The 12,819-nt window shown below is 43.2% G+C and overlaps 1 long non-coding RNA gene across 1 annotated transcript in view; it reads right to left on the bottom strand.

Moving 5' to 3' along the window:
• The window catches only part of LOC147701093 (uncharacterized), a 32,367-nt gene extending 27,224 nt beyond the window's left edge, over window positions 1–5,143 (bottom strand). The window contains exon 1 of the long non-coding RNA XR_015297435.1: window positions 5,042–5,143. This is a non-coding gene — a long non-coding RNA (uncharacterized LOC147701093). The remainder of the gene's footprint in view (window positions 1–5,041) is intronic.
• Window positions 5,144–12,819: the final 7,676 nt, after the last annotated feature.

Here is a 12,819-nt window from a genome sequence, read left to right as displayed (position 1 = left end):
CCATACGGACCTGAGAAGATTCCAATGACGTCAGTGTAGCTAGACGGGTCAGACAGGGGTGTGTTCTGGCCCCCCTCCTATTTATCATATATAAAAACAATTTACAGAAATCACTGATCCCACTAACTAATGATGTTCCCAGAATTCAAGGCAAACCTCTCCCAGTGCTTTTATACACAGATGATGCAGTTTTAATTGGTCGCACACCAAATGCACTACGCACATTAGTTCGAAGTTTCACAGATTTTATGTCCGGCCTAGATTTATGCACACATTTTAAGAAATCTTTTATAATGCCTTGTGGGCCAAGGAAATGTCCTTTAAATGTTATCTCTGTTGGTGACCAAAAATTAACTTGCACTGCTACTTTCCCTTATCTGGGAATGGTCTTCGCTGCGAACGGCACCTGGTGGGAACACTTGGCATATAGTAAAAGTAAGTTCTCGATGGCTTTTAACTCAATCCTCAGTCTCCTCCTCCACCACACACAGACAGAGCCTCATTCTATCATACAGAATTAAGACACCTACTTTAAACCATTTATGAGTGTGCTTGTGGTTGTGAGGGAGGAAAATACATGATAGATTTAAACACACCACAAATCCCTGCCCTTTTGTAGATTGACGGGTATTATCCTAAGCAGGTTGTGCGCGCAGGGAATGGAATCCTCAGCGGACCATGGACCGGTGTAGTAAGCTTTGACACTCCCTGCCTCTTTTGTACGGTGGCCGCATCAGGCTTCCATGGCAATGGACAGCCACAAATAGAGGTTCAGAGGAGAGACTGGCGCAGGTAGCCGCTTTCAAATAGTTTGCTGACTGAGGCTGAAGCGTGAAGTTGGGGCTTCTGGAACTCCCGTGGGATGGAGGCAGCATGGGTTCCGTCAATTAACGCGGTGTTTACTCCAGCCAGAGTCAGGGCTACTCAGTGTCCAAGTGTTTGGGAGAAAGTGACATGTGTTTACTGCGTCTTAACTCGGAATGGGAAGGAGGCTGCGAAGGGCAGAGCAGCCAGCCGCTGCAGAGAGCCCCACGCACCGTCATGGGAGCAAAGCCAGATCCAGCAGCCATGCCTATCACTGGAAGCCGCATAGAGGCTGGCATGGAAAGTAAGTCCCTTATCAAACAATCCTCGAAGTTAATGAAGAATAAAAAATAAAACAAGGAAATGACGAGCAATGTGATGAGAAAGGGAGGGGGAAAACAAGAAAACGATGGGAAGCGAGCAAAGCCATTAAAAAACACATGATACAAACGGTGCGAGGAGGTGGCTCAACATATAACGCTGCTGCCTTTGGTGCAGGAAAACAGGGTTCAATCCTCGGGGTGGGCTGCATCATTCCAGTGCATTTTCATAATAAACAAACTAAACGTAAATAAATAAACAGCGTCAGGTAAGGGCAAGAAGCTGCCAAATGTGGAAATGCAAGCCGGGAAACTGAAAGTACGGCGAATAATTAGGGGAGGAGAAGCCGCACAGCACACGCTGTGAGAAGCTCTCTGGTGTGCTGTGCGGCCGGGAAAAAATGCAATTAGGAGGGAGGGAGGGAGGCTGATGCGCGTGCTTGTTTGGTCACGTGATTCACGTGAACTCAAACAAAACCGCAGCAAGAAGCCCTTGGTTTGACGAGGATTTCGAGCACTTGAATTCTCGCTCCGCTCAATGCGCTTGCGCGCATTGATAGGTCGCGAGACCTAAAAACCAAGAATCTTGTGAAGTGATGAACAAAATCAGAGAGTATTAGGACCCAAATGACCCATTCCAACAAAAAATCACATCTAATCAGTCTTTGTGAGGTTAGGACAAAACCCCATAGAACAACAACCATTAAATGAGTATCTTTACCCATTTAGTTGCACAACACATTAAGTGATCACAACTAACTATCTGGGTCACAGCCAGGGGGAAAAGCCAGTTCGGCACAAAAACCAACTCCACAAGTCATATATTAGACCTGAATTTTTGTTGAAACTCAACACCAGTGACTTGGTGAAGTTTAAAACACATCAACCATAAATTCCAATGATTTTTTATTTACCTGAAGTGGAAACCTTTAATCCACGTGCCTTGCAAGACGATGGATAGTCCACCAAAACACAATTCAAACACAGAAATCCTGGAGCAGAAAAGAAGCAGTCTCTGTTACGACCACAACCATCATCTTTTTACTTAATCATTAGTAGCATGGCTTAGATATTTGCCATCCTATGTCCAGTATATATGACCCAAAACACCAAATAGCAAGTTGCTATACCTTGTCAGGTTAGACGTTTCTGCGCAGTATCAACAATTCGGATCCTTGCTTGCTAGTTGGCCGTTTCAGGCTCTAGACAAGTTTAGTGTAAGTCACTATGTCTTCAGTTCGTTCTGGGAAGCAAAATTATTGAGCCATCATTGAGAAAACATCTTCTATGCCGTTTGCATCTCACAGTGCACGAAAAAAAAGATTCTCCTTACATATTATGTCGGGAAAACTAATATTTAAAAAACGGCGCCTGATTGTAACTGTCCTGTTCAGATAGCACTATGCACGTGACGTGATTCTCCTCGCATGCATGTTCAGAGAACCAATATCTGAGAAACTCATTTACGTATAGCGCTGGTATCCCTCACCTTCACCCTCACACCCTCAGAACCCAAGCCCCCTCATCCTCACTCCCTTACACACCCCGCACACCCACTCACCCTCATTTTCCCTCACACTATCACACACCTCACACCCCTCTCAGCCTCTCTCACCCTCAGCCTCTCTCACCCTCACACTCCCTCACCCCCCACACCCTCACACACCATCTCACCCTCACACACCCTCTCACCCCATCACATCATGCCTCACACTGCTGCATGCCTCACACTGCTGCACGCCACACACTACTGCATTACTCCTACTGCTGCCCACCTCACACTGCTGCCCGCCTCACACTGCTGCATGCCTCACACTGCTGCCGACTGCTGCATTACTCACCCTGCTGCATGCTGCACACTGCTTCACGCCTCACACTGCTGCACGCCTCACACTGCTGCACGCCTCACACTGCTGCACGCTGCTGATTGTGCTAGGATGTATGACGTTAAAACGCATACTTTTACATCGCATACCATTACAACGCGATTTTTACAACGCAGGATCCATTACAACTCGTGCCTTTACAATGCATGTTATTACATCGCAGATGCTATTACAACGCATGCCATTACAACGTAAGTATAGGTAAGTATATCTTTTTTTAAATAAATTGTAATTAATTAATATTTTATTAATTTAATTTAAATTTAATGTATTTAAACTAGTTTTTATAAAAACTGAAACCCAGCCCAGAACCCTAAAAATACCCCTGTACCCCTTAACCCAAACCTAGCCCTGAAACCTAAAAATACCTATGTACCCCATAACCCAAACCTATCCCTGAAACCTAAAAATACCCCTGTGCCCCAAAACTCAAACCTAGCCCTGAACCCTAAAAATACCCAACACCCCAAAACATATACCTCAGTACCCCAAAACAAAAACTCCTATACTCATACTTACTTTTTAAAATTATTTAATTTACTTATTTTTAATATTTATTAAATTAATTCTTTTTTTTTAAATAAATACATTTTTTTTAAAAAGATAAACTTACCTATACTTACGATGTAATGGCATGCGTTGTAATAGCATCTGCGATGTAATGACATGCGTTGTAAAGGCATGAGTTGTAAAGGTTCCTGCGTTGTAGCCCCAGCTCTACCACTCCCACTCACCCCAATGAACGCGCTATGGCTTAGCAAGAGAATCAGGAAGAATCTGATCTGAGCCTCGTGTCACCATACATTAGGAATAAACAGACTCGCTGATTAAATGTTGCAAAAATGTAACAGACTCACTCAGTAACCAAGAATTACTCAGCGAGCCTGTCTGCTCTGACACTTCTGGAAAGTTAGGGAAGGATTAGCAGAATGAGCAGGTTTTACTCCCATGGGACAACCGAGAGCAAAGGAGATACAGCGGCCCCGGCTCCAACCCGACCCCATGGCTGTTGCCAGGGAGGATCTAGATCAATGATACTCAAAGTATGGCCCGGGGGCAACATATGGCCCTCCAGGTCTTTACATGCGGACCCCCGGTCAGCAGCAGCACTGGGCTGCCGTTTACTTGACATGAAAAAGAAACGTACATATACAGCAAACACTTATTTAAAGGTCAATTGCAGTTAGGAAAAGGAGGTAACTAGGCCTTCATCTTTAGGAACACCTTCATTCTTAAAGGCACCCACTAGATATACATGCTTTGTTTCCCTACGGCGACTTTACACCCCGCTGGCATCAGTGCGGCCCTCGGTCACACCATAGATCAAACTTTGCGGCCCCCAGGAAAATGTTTATGAGTACCTGTGGCCTAGATCAACAAAATGCGGAAGTAGTTAGACTCGAGAACAAAACAGAAGCATGCATCTCTAAAAGGCACAAACAGGAACCAATGAAAACAAGCATTGGCATAGCCAATAGGTCGCGCCTTTGTGCCCTTATACATGTTTAGCCATGCAACAGTTGATGTTGTTGCACCAAGGATATTGTGCTGGATAACTAAACACTTATAAGGTCCCAAAGGCGAGACCTACTGGCTATGCCAATGCTTGTTTACCTGATGGGCAGTGGCTGACCACTACCTGGCTACTGAGGCCTTAGTGGGGTAGAGACATATTTGGGGGAGTTTTAGCCTCATCAGATGATGCTGTGCAGGCCCAGGCTCAGGTACAATGAGGCGCAGTCGGTGCTGCCTGGGAGTGTGTTCTTTCACTTTCAATTGGAGGGGCTGCCCACCTTTACTCTGGTGAAAGCCACAAACGGAATTCAAGTCGATCTTCTCATCACACAGACAAAATGTCACCGTTAGCTGAGGCCTTCAAAAGAGTGACCCAACTCCACCACTGAGGGTCAATGATCATTGTTGATACAAAATAATCATCCTTCAATACAACAGCAACAAGAACACATGATTCCCGGAGAGCAGGCTCGAGACCCTCCGGCACCAGACAGTCTTTGTATCTCTTCGCCTCACCTGGGGTTTCATGCGGGTCCTGTGCTCCCTGCTGGGGGCGCTGTGCTCCCTGCTGGGGTCGGGCTGAGCTTTCTGAGGTCTTTGTGTAACCCAGGACTGAACTATGAGCGCGGGTTAGAGAGGACCGTAGATGGAACACTGCGCATGCGCTTGGGATAGACACTGCCTCCCGCGCGGAGTGCTACTTCAGGAAGGCCTTGGATTCACTGCGCATGCGCGGAGAACAGACGGCCTGTTACAACTCCAGAAGTGTAAAGTTAAGAATGATAGTCCATTCGTTGTTGGTAATTTCATGAATATTTATTAAAGTTACAAGTTACAGGAGATAAAGTATATAAATGAAGAACCCCACCAGGAGCAGTCTGAATGTCGCTCAGCCCTTAACCCAACTGAAACAAAGCTTACTCACATTCCAATCCCAAACATTCCAACACACACGTAACCAGGCTGAGCATCACATTACATCATCTCTCTTTTTTTAATAATGAAAAGGAGAAACTGAGATGACAGGTTGGGCATCACATTACATCATCTCTCTTTTTATAATGATAAAAGGAGATGAGAAGATAAAGTATTGAGTGGGAGAAACAATGAGGAAGACTGGAGAAACAAATGAAAGTCTGAAGGCACTAAAGATAAGAAAGACTGAAGGCACTAAAGACGACTCAATCACCCATCTCCCTTTTTCCGAAAACAAACAACCAAAGCACTCCCACGACAAGAACAGGAAGCGACTCAGGTATAAAAATCATGAAAGCTGGCCGGGCCGACATGAAATAATACAAGAGTACAAACTGGAAATAAAGCAAAGCACAAATGGGTATAAAGGACATTAAATAAATGGGGACACACTACATAAGAAGATGTGGGGACACACCAAAAACAGTATACACATAAAAAAATGTGTACAAAAATACGAATGTGTGTTAAACGCATTGAATAGATGGGGGCACATCACCAAAATACACCCCATAAAAACAGTATGACATTAAATAGATGGGAACACACCACACAGATGAGGAAACACCACATAAGTAGATGTGGGGACACACCATGATGTGGGGACACACCATAAAAACAATGTAACACAAAGAAACATGTGCAACAGTACGAATGCGTGTTGAACACATTAAATGGATGAGAACACACCATAAAAACAGTACAACATGTGCATAAATTGCAATACATGAAATGTACCTGAGAAGCTTAAAAGCTTGTACCAGTGGAGCTTAAAAGCTTGGTGTGGTTAGCAGTACACTGACGAATGCATTTGCATTTCTAAATGACCACACGTAATAAATACCATGTGTAAAGAACAGTGTACAGACAAATGCATTTGCATTTCAAAGAACCTGAGGAGCTTAAAAGCTTGTACCTATGGAGCTTAAAAGCTTGTGTGGTTAAGAGTACATAGACAAATGCATTTGCATTCCTAAAGGACCACACGTAATGAATACCATACCAACAATTTAAGAACAATGCACCAATGAATGCATTTGCATTGTTGCAAAGCAAAATACATTTGCCTCTCAAGAAACAACATGTAATAAACTATAAATTTTAAGAACAGTGCACTGATGAATGTATTTGCATTGGTGCGTAGGAGAATGCATTGCATCTCAAGAAACAACATGTAAAAAAAAACATAAATTTTAAGAACAGTGCACTGATGAATGTATTTGCATTGGTGCGTAGGAGAATGCATTGCATCACAAGAATCAACATGTAACAAACCATAAATTTTAAGAGCAGTGCACTAATGAATGCATTTGCATTGGTGCGTAGGAGAATGCATTGCATCTCAAGAAACAAAATGTAAAAAAAACATAAATTTTAAGAACAGTGCACTGATGAATGCATTTGCATTGGTGTGTATACAAGTGCATTTGCACTGGAGACTAACCATCAAATCATTTCATTTCATACATGCCTACATGCAAATCACGAAAGGCTTAAAGTAAACTACAAATTGAAATCACCGTAAAATTCAAATCATTAAGAACTTATGAATAATGTAACTGTAAATATAATGTGAGTGAAAAGCAGATAAAGGTAGTAGCATCCTCATAAAAGAGCTAACACTTAACAGAACTTTCGACTTCTGCATTATCAATCTCAAATTCACATCATCATCAAAGTGCAACGATGGAAAATAACCATTAGGTGGCAGTGTTGTGACAAATAAAAGTATTGTACTTTGATAACCAGCAGATCGAGGTGATGAAAAGAAGGTTTGATGGTCTCGAATATATTCTGCACCTTGTTTATTGTGAATGAGGCTTAAAGTTCTGTTAAAAAAAAAATGAACGAATTGCAGCTCGTGTATTTCCTTGAAGGAGTGCTCTCACGCGTGAAGGGAATCCAATGATTGATGAGCTGTCACTGGTGTCATCTGATTACAGGAGTGCGTGAGCTAAATTGCTCTCGGAGACTTTGAAAACTGAAGAACAATTGCAGAGCAAGTATTTCCTTGAGCTCGTGAACTTCAAACTGTATGCGATAAAGTTAATCGTATTTCATGTTCATAAATTGCTCGTTGCTGGGCAACAGTTTAACAATGCCTGAACACTTCCTGAAAGATGGAGGCACGCACAGGATTACGTGATGACGTGCAAGAGAAGTCGTCACAGTGTAAGTAAGGTTTGATGCATGGAGATGCCTCGCGCTGACTTCGAAAGAGGCAAACATCAACGGTAAGAGCGCGAGCAATATCTATGTGCTCTTAACTTTTAACACATTAGTAAAGTATAATGCTCATGCCAAACACTTGACACACTGCTGCTGAAGAAAATGAAAAACTCCCTTCCGCCTGCTGCCGAAGCAAAAGGAACACTCCTTTGTTGACTAAAAGGAGCAGGTCAGGAGAAAGCAGAAAACAAACAGTTGTACTCCGGTTGAGAGTAACTCTTTCACCTTTCCTTCCCTTTACTTAGTTTAGCCTCCTTTCTTTCCACAAACTGAGTTTATTGTAAAGAGAACCCGTCCTCGTAGCGGGTATTTAACAAAAGGCTTTCTTCAGCACGGCATGCAGTCAGCCCACGAGAAACACTCTCTTGCGCCCTTTAAGATTTAATTTTGCAGAAAGATGTAAATAACTGGCACTTACTTCTAGGGCGACCGGTGAAAGGTCACTGGTGGGGTTCTGGGTGCCAGTCTGTTTCGAAGGTTTCTTGCTGCAAAGTCCTTTATCTTAAGTTTCTGTTTTCAATCCGTTTTTTTTTTTTAAACAAAAGTCTTCTTTGAAATTGACACGGAGGTCCGTTTTAAACCCGTCGCCAGATGTAAAGTTAAGAATGATAGTCCATTCGTTGTTGGTAATTTCATGAATATTTATTAAAGTTACAAGTTACAGGAGATAAAGTATATAAATGAAGAACCCCACCAGGAGCAGTCTGAATGTCGCTCAGCCCTTAACCCAACTGAAACAAAGCTTACTCACATTCCAATCCCAAACATTCCAACACACACGTAACCAGGCTGAGCATCACATTACAAGAAGTCGGTACAAGAAATATTTCTTTGTTTAGTTCACAGCACAGGCCCCGACAGCTCAGAGCCAGCACAGGTGGGACGGGGGCCGCGGAGGGAACAAGAATGAGTGAGAAGCAACAACCGCTTCCCGCCGCGGAGCACAAGGCGCCTCGCGCCTCACACGCAGAGATGTATTTCAGTGCAGAGCTCCTCGGTTCGGCTCCTCTATGGGGCGTGTCTCTCCTCTGCGCAGGCGCAGTGTGGCTGGGCGCCCTCTGTCCAGGGCAGTTCACTCCGTGCAAGGTCCTAGCTCGGCGACAGAAATACTAAGCTCGCTCCGCACATGCGCAGCTGAGACGCGCGGTCCTGCGCGTGCGCAGCCGTGAGACGTTATGTTTTTTTCGTGCGCGATGGTGGCGTGAGATTGCGCGTCACTTGGGGGTCAATAACACACCGGGACACACTCCTCACAGGCAGCCGGGCCTCCAGCGCGCCCCACTTCTCCCCCAGGCCCTGCAGCCTCTGTACTATCAATAGACCCACCCCATCTGTCTTTACACCCCCCGCGTTTGCACGCATGCGCATAATTATGCGCAGCCGCACTTCTGTCCATGTCTTGGCCGCATGTATTTTTAAGCTCCCCACTCTTCTGCCGGTTTAGTGCGCACGAGTTTTTGTTTTTATTTTAATCTTCACAGATCGGAAACCCACGGCCTCGGTGAGGCCTCGGTCTGCATCAGAGGCCGTGAACTCTCCCCGCTGCTGCTGCAGTCATGAAACCTCCCACTTTCCCCGGAGTCTTTTTGCATGGTGCCCAGCCCCAGACTGTCGGATCGACACCGACACCAACACCTTCAACGGGTTAGGATTTTTTTCTTCTGTTTTTTTCTTTCTTGCTACCTGGGTGCCTTTATTTGCTAACGTCTGGCTTCCCCAGGGAGCCCTTGGTGGGGTGCTGTCAATGTCGATACCTTCTCTTCCCCCTAGGGTGACCAGAATTTAAAAGCCAAAAACCGGGACATTTCACGAAAATAGAAGAGAATTACAGAACAGGCAGCTAGAACATACATAAAATGCAATTTTTACACCCAGATGCTTGCCTGTTAATTAGATTGCTTTCTTGAAAAAACTGCTAACTACCCCTGCTTTGTAAAACATTAAAAAGCACATCCCGCACTTTTCAGTCGCTCCTCTCTAAAAACCGGGACAGGAGCTCAATATCCTGAAATTTGCCCGGATAGCAGGTGAAAAAACATGGACCGTCCGGGCAAATCCCGGACTCCTAGTCACCATACACTGTACCCTTACATTGCCTGTCTGCATATTTAACGAGACAATATTACAGTTGGGTTTTACCAGTAACTATTATGAGATTCCTATAAATGTAATGGGGTACTTAGCAGTACTTCAGTACTTCTCAGCAGACTGTTGGGCATTTAATGGGATAATTGCCAGTACTGCTTGCCATGATTTCCATACATTTATTAGGTCAATACCAGAACTTCTGAGCTGTGAGTTATATAGTTTATTTTTTAAACCTTTATTTTTTATTTAAACAGTTATTGCAGCAATCATACGAATAGAAGTATCAGAGACACAGCACCAGCTGCACCGGGGACTCTGTCTCACACATGCAATACCAGTACTTATGAGGTGGTAATTAATAGTACATTTAAAATCAGGGGTGTGCATTTAATCTATAGTCATTAATAGTACATTTGAAATCGGGGGTGTACATTCCATCCATAGTCATTAAGAGTACATTTAAAATTAGGGGTATACATTCCATCTGTCCATCACACTTCACCTCTCTAGCTCCTCCTCCCCTCAGACGTGTCCCTATTGTGCGGTTTATAGTAAATGGGATAATGCCTGTTCTTCCCAATTTGGCCGCGATACATTTAATGAGATAATCCTGTGGCTTCTCAGCACATTTGCTATACATTTAATAGGATCATACAGCCACTCCTTGCCACGCTGTACGTATAATGGAATAAGGCCATTACTTCCCAGCATTGTTGCTATACATTTAAAGTGATTATACCACTACTCCTAGCACGGTAGCTATACAGTCAAGATTCATATACATTTAGTGGTATGACACCAGCATTTCTCACCATGGCATCAATACATTGACTAGGATAACTCCAGTATTTCTAAGCAAGGCTGCTATACATTTAATATGATACTGCTAGTACTCAGCAGGGCTGCTATACATTCAACAGGCCCGCACCTGTACTCTTTGGAAGCTGCAGTGCATTTAACAGGAGAGCACCAGTGTGCCTCAGCAGCACTGCTGTATTTTTATTTCAGCAAAACAATTACTTCTCAGAAAGACTGCCATAGATTAAATGACGTAAGAAACAAATAAGGGGAGTACCCTATTCTTGATGATAGGGACAGAGTAAGCGTATCCTGACCCGGAAGTTTTTCATTACATTTGTTGTTGGCAAAGAGGCCATCTTGCGTTTACCAGGATTTTAACATTTCTGATTAGATGACCTTAACAACGACATAATCAGAATTAGATCTTCGTAAAAATTGCTTACAATAGTGAGGACGAAGAGTGGGACTTATGACACAGTGCCCACTATTGTGACTTACCAGCCATTAACATATGTCCATCGGTTGATCCATGAACCTTTGAGCCGTTTGGACCCACCTGAAGACCATTACAAAAGTATGGTGGCCACAACAAACATAACCTGTTTTATCTGGCCTCTTATTCTTAGAGGTTTTTAATAGGTGGCAGATTTCCATCCCCTCATCATAAGATCACTTCTCCAACACATCCAATCGTTTGCCTAAAAATTGTTTAGCAAACTGTCTTGAAGAAGATGATAAATTTACGACTCACCGAAACGCAGCGTTGACTTTTCTTGTTTTCTAATAATATTGTGACTATGTAATTTTACTTATGAAATGTTCTTTTAATTCTGATTTGTGTATGGTGATTATATGAGATGTTCTTTTTTAACTGGATTTTATAACTGAATAAATTGTATACATATTTTCTTATAATATTTCTAGTTTTTTATTCGTTCTGTGTGTTGCGTTGATCTGTTGTTGTTTAGCATACTTTAGAACTGGAAGGCTTGTTGATCTCCTTTTACCATTAATTTTGGGTACAACATTACAACTAAAGTATCTTAGATGCTGTTTAGTGACTTTTCTTGTTGGCTGCTGTACATTTAAGTGGAATGTTAGTACTTCTCAGCCAACTTGAGATACGTAAGAGATACTCCTCAGTGACATGGCAATATTAGCACGTTTCTTCTTGCCAGACAGTGCCTTAAGCAGAGGCCGCGGTCTATTCCTTCTCCTACGTCCATCCCTCTTGTAGGTCTATGCCTGATGCCGAATGCTTTCTCCATTCTTGGGAGAGGTCTACGCCCAATACTGCCTCCAACCCTGGCTGAGGGCCATGCTCCTACTCCCTCATCCCTGATGCTCACTCTCGCCCTGCCACTTATCCCGGCTGGTTTTGCCCTGCAGCCTCAGCTACAGCTGAATAAATATTATTCTGTGGGAAGCCTCTTCATCTTTGAAGAATGACAGCTTAGACATTCTGAGATCTCAGCGACTCCTTGTGTTTGTTTGGCCTAGTCCTAGAAGCCATGCTTTGTGCCCTGTGTCGACAATGGTTGGCTAGGCCAAACAAACACAAAAACACAAGGAGTCGTGTATATATATATATGTATATTATATATATATATATCCTGATAGTCTGTGTGAAGGCGGCGTGCAGCAAATCGCCAGGGGTGCTTGCAAAACTCCCCGCCCGGACACCCAACTCTTCTGTCATCAATATTAAACGGAAGGGCACAGCGGATTGCCACTGAAAGCGTCAGACGCGTTTCGGCTAAACTAGCCTTTTTCACGACCCGTGAAAAAGACTAGGTTAGCTGAAACGGGTTTGATGCTTTCAGTGTAAATCCGTTGTGTAAATAAACTTCGATTGAAGACAACAAAGATTGCTGTTTCTTTTATTATTGATGACAGAAGAGTTGTGTGATATATTATATATATATATGTGTATATATATATATACATATATATATATATATATATATATATATATAAATCTGGAATACCTTAAACACTGCTTGCAGCTGTCACATACTGGGTCACACAACACAAGAACTCAATGTACCCTGCAACTTAGAACATCCTCCCACCAAACATGCTTTGGAACATGCTGTAGGTTCACATTCCCCTAAAAGAAACACAAACAGCGATCTTCTGTTTTACTTTATAGGTCTATCTGTGAGACAATTTTAGCTGTTCCCTAGCCTTTTTTTGCAGAG

The sequence above is a fragment of the Lissotriton vulgaris genome, chromosome 7, assembly GCF_964263255.1.
Source record: "Lissotriton vulgaris chromosome 7, aLisVul1.2, whole genome shotgun sequence".
NCBI classification, from domain to species: Eukaryota; Metazoa; Chordata; class Amphibia; order Caudata; family Salamandridae; genus Lissotriton; species Lissotriton vulgaris.
The sequence above is the reverse complement of the archived record's forward strand: the minus strand, read 5'-3'. Positions and strand labels throughout refer to the sequence as shown.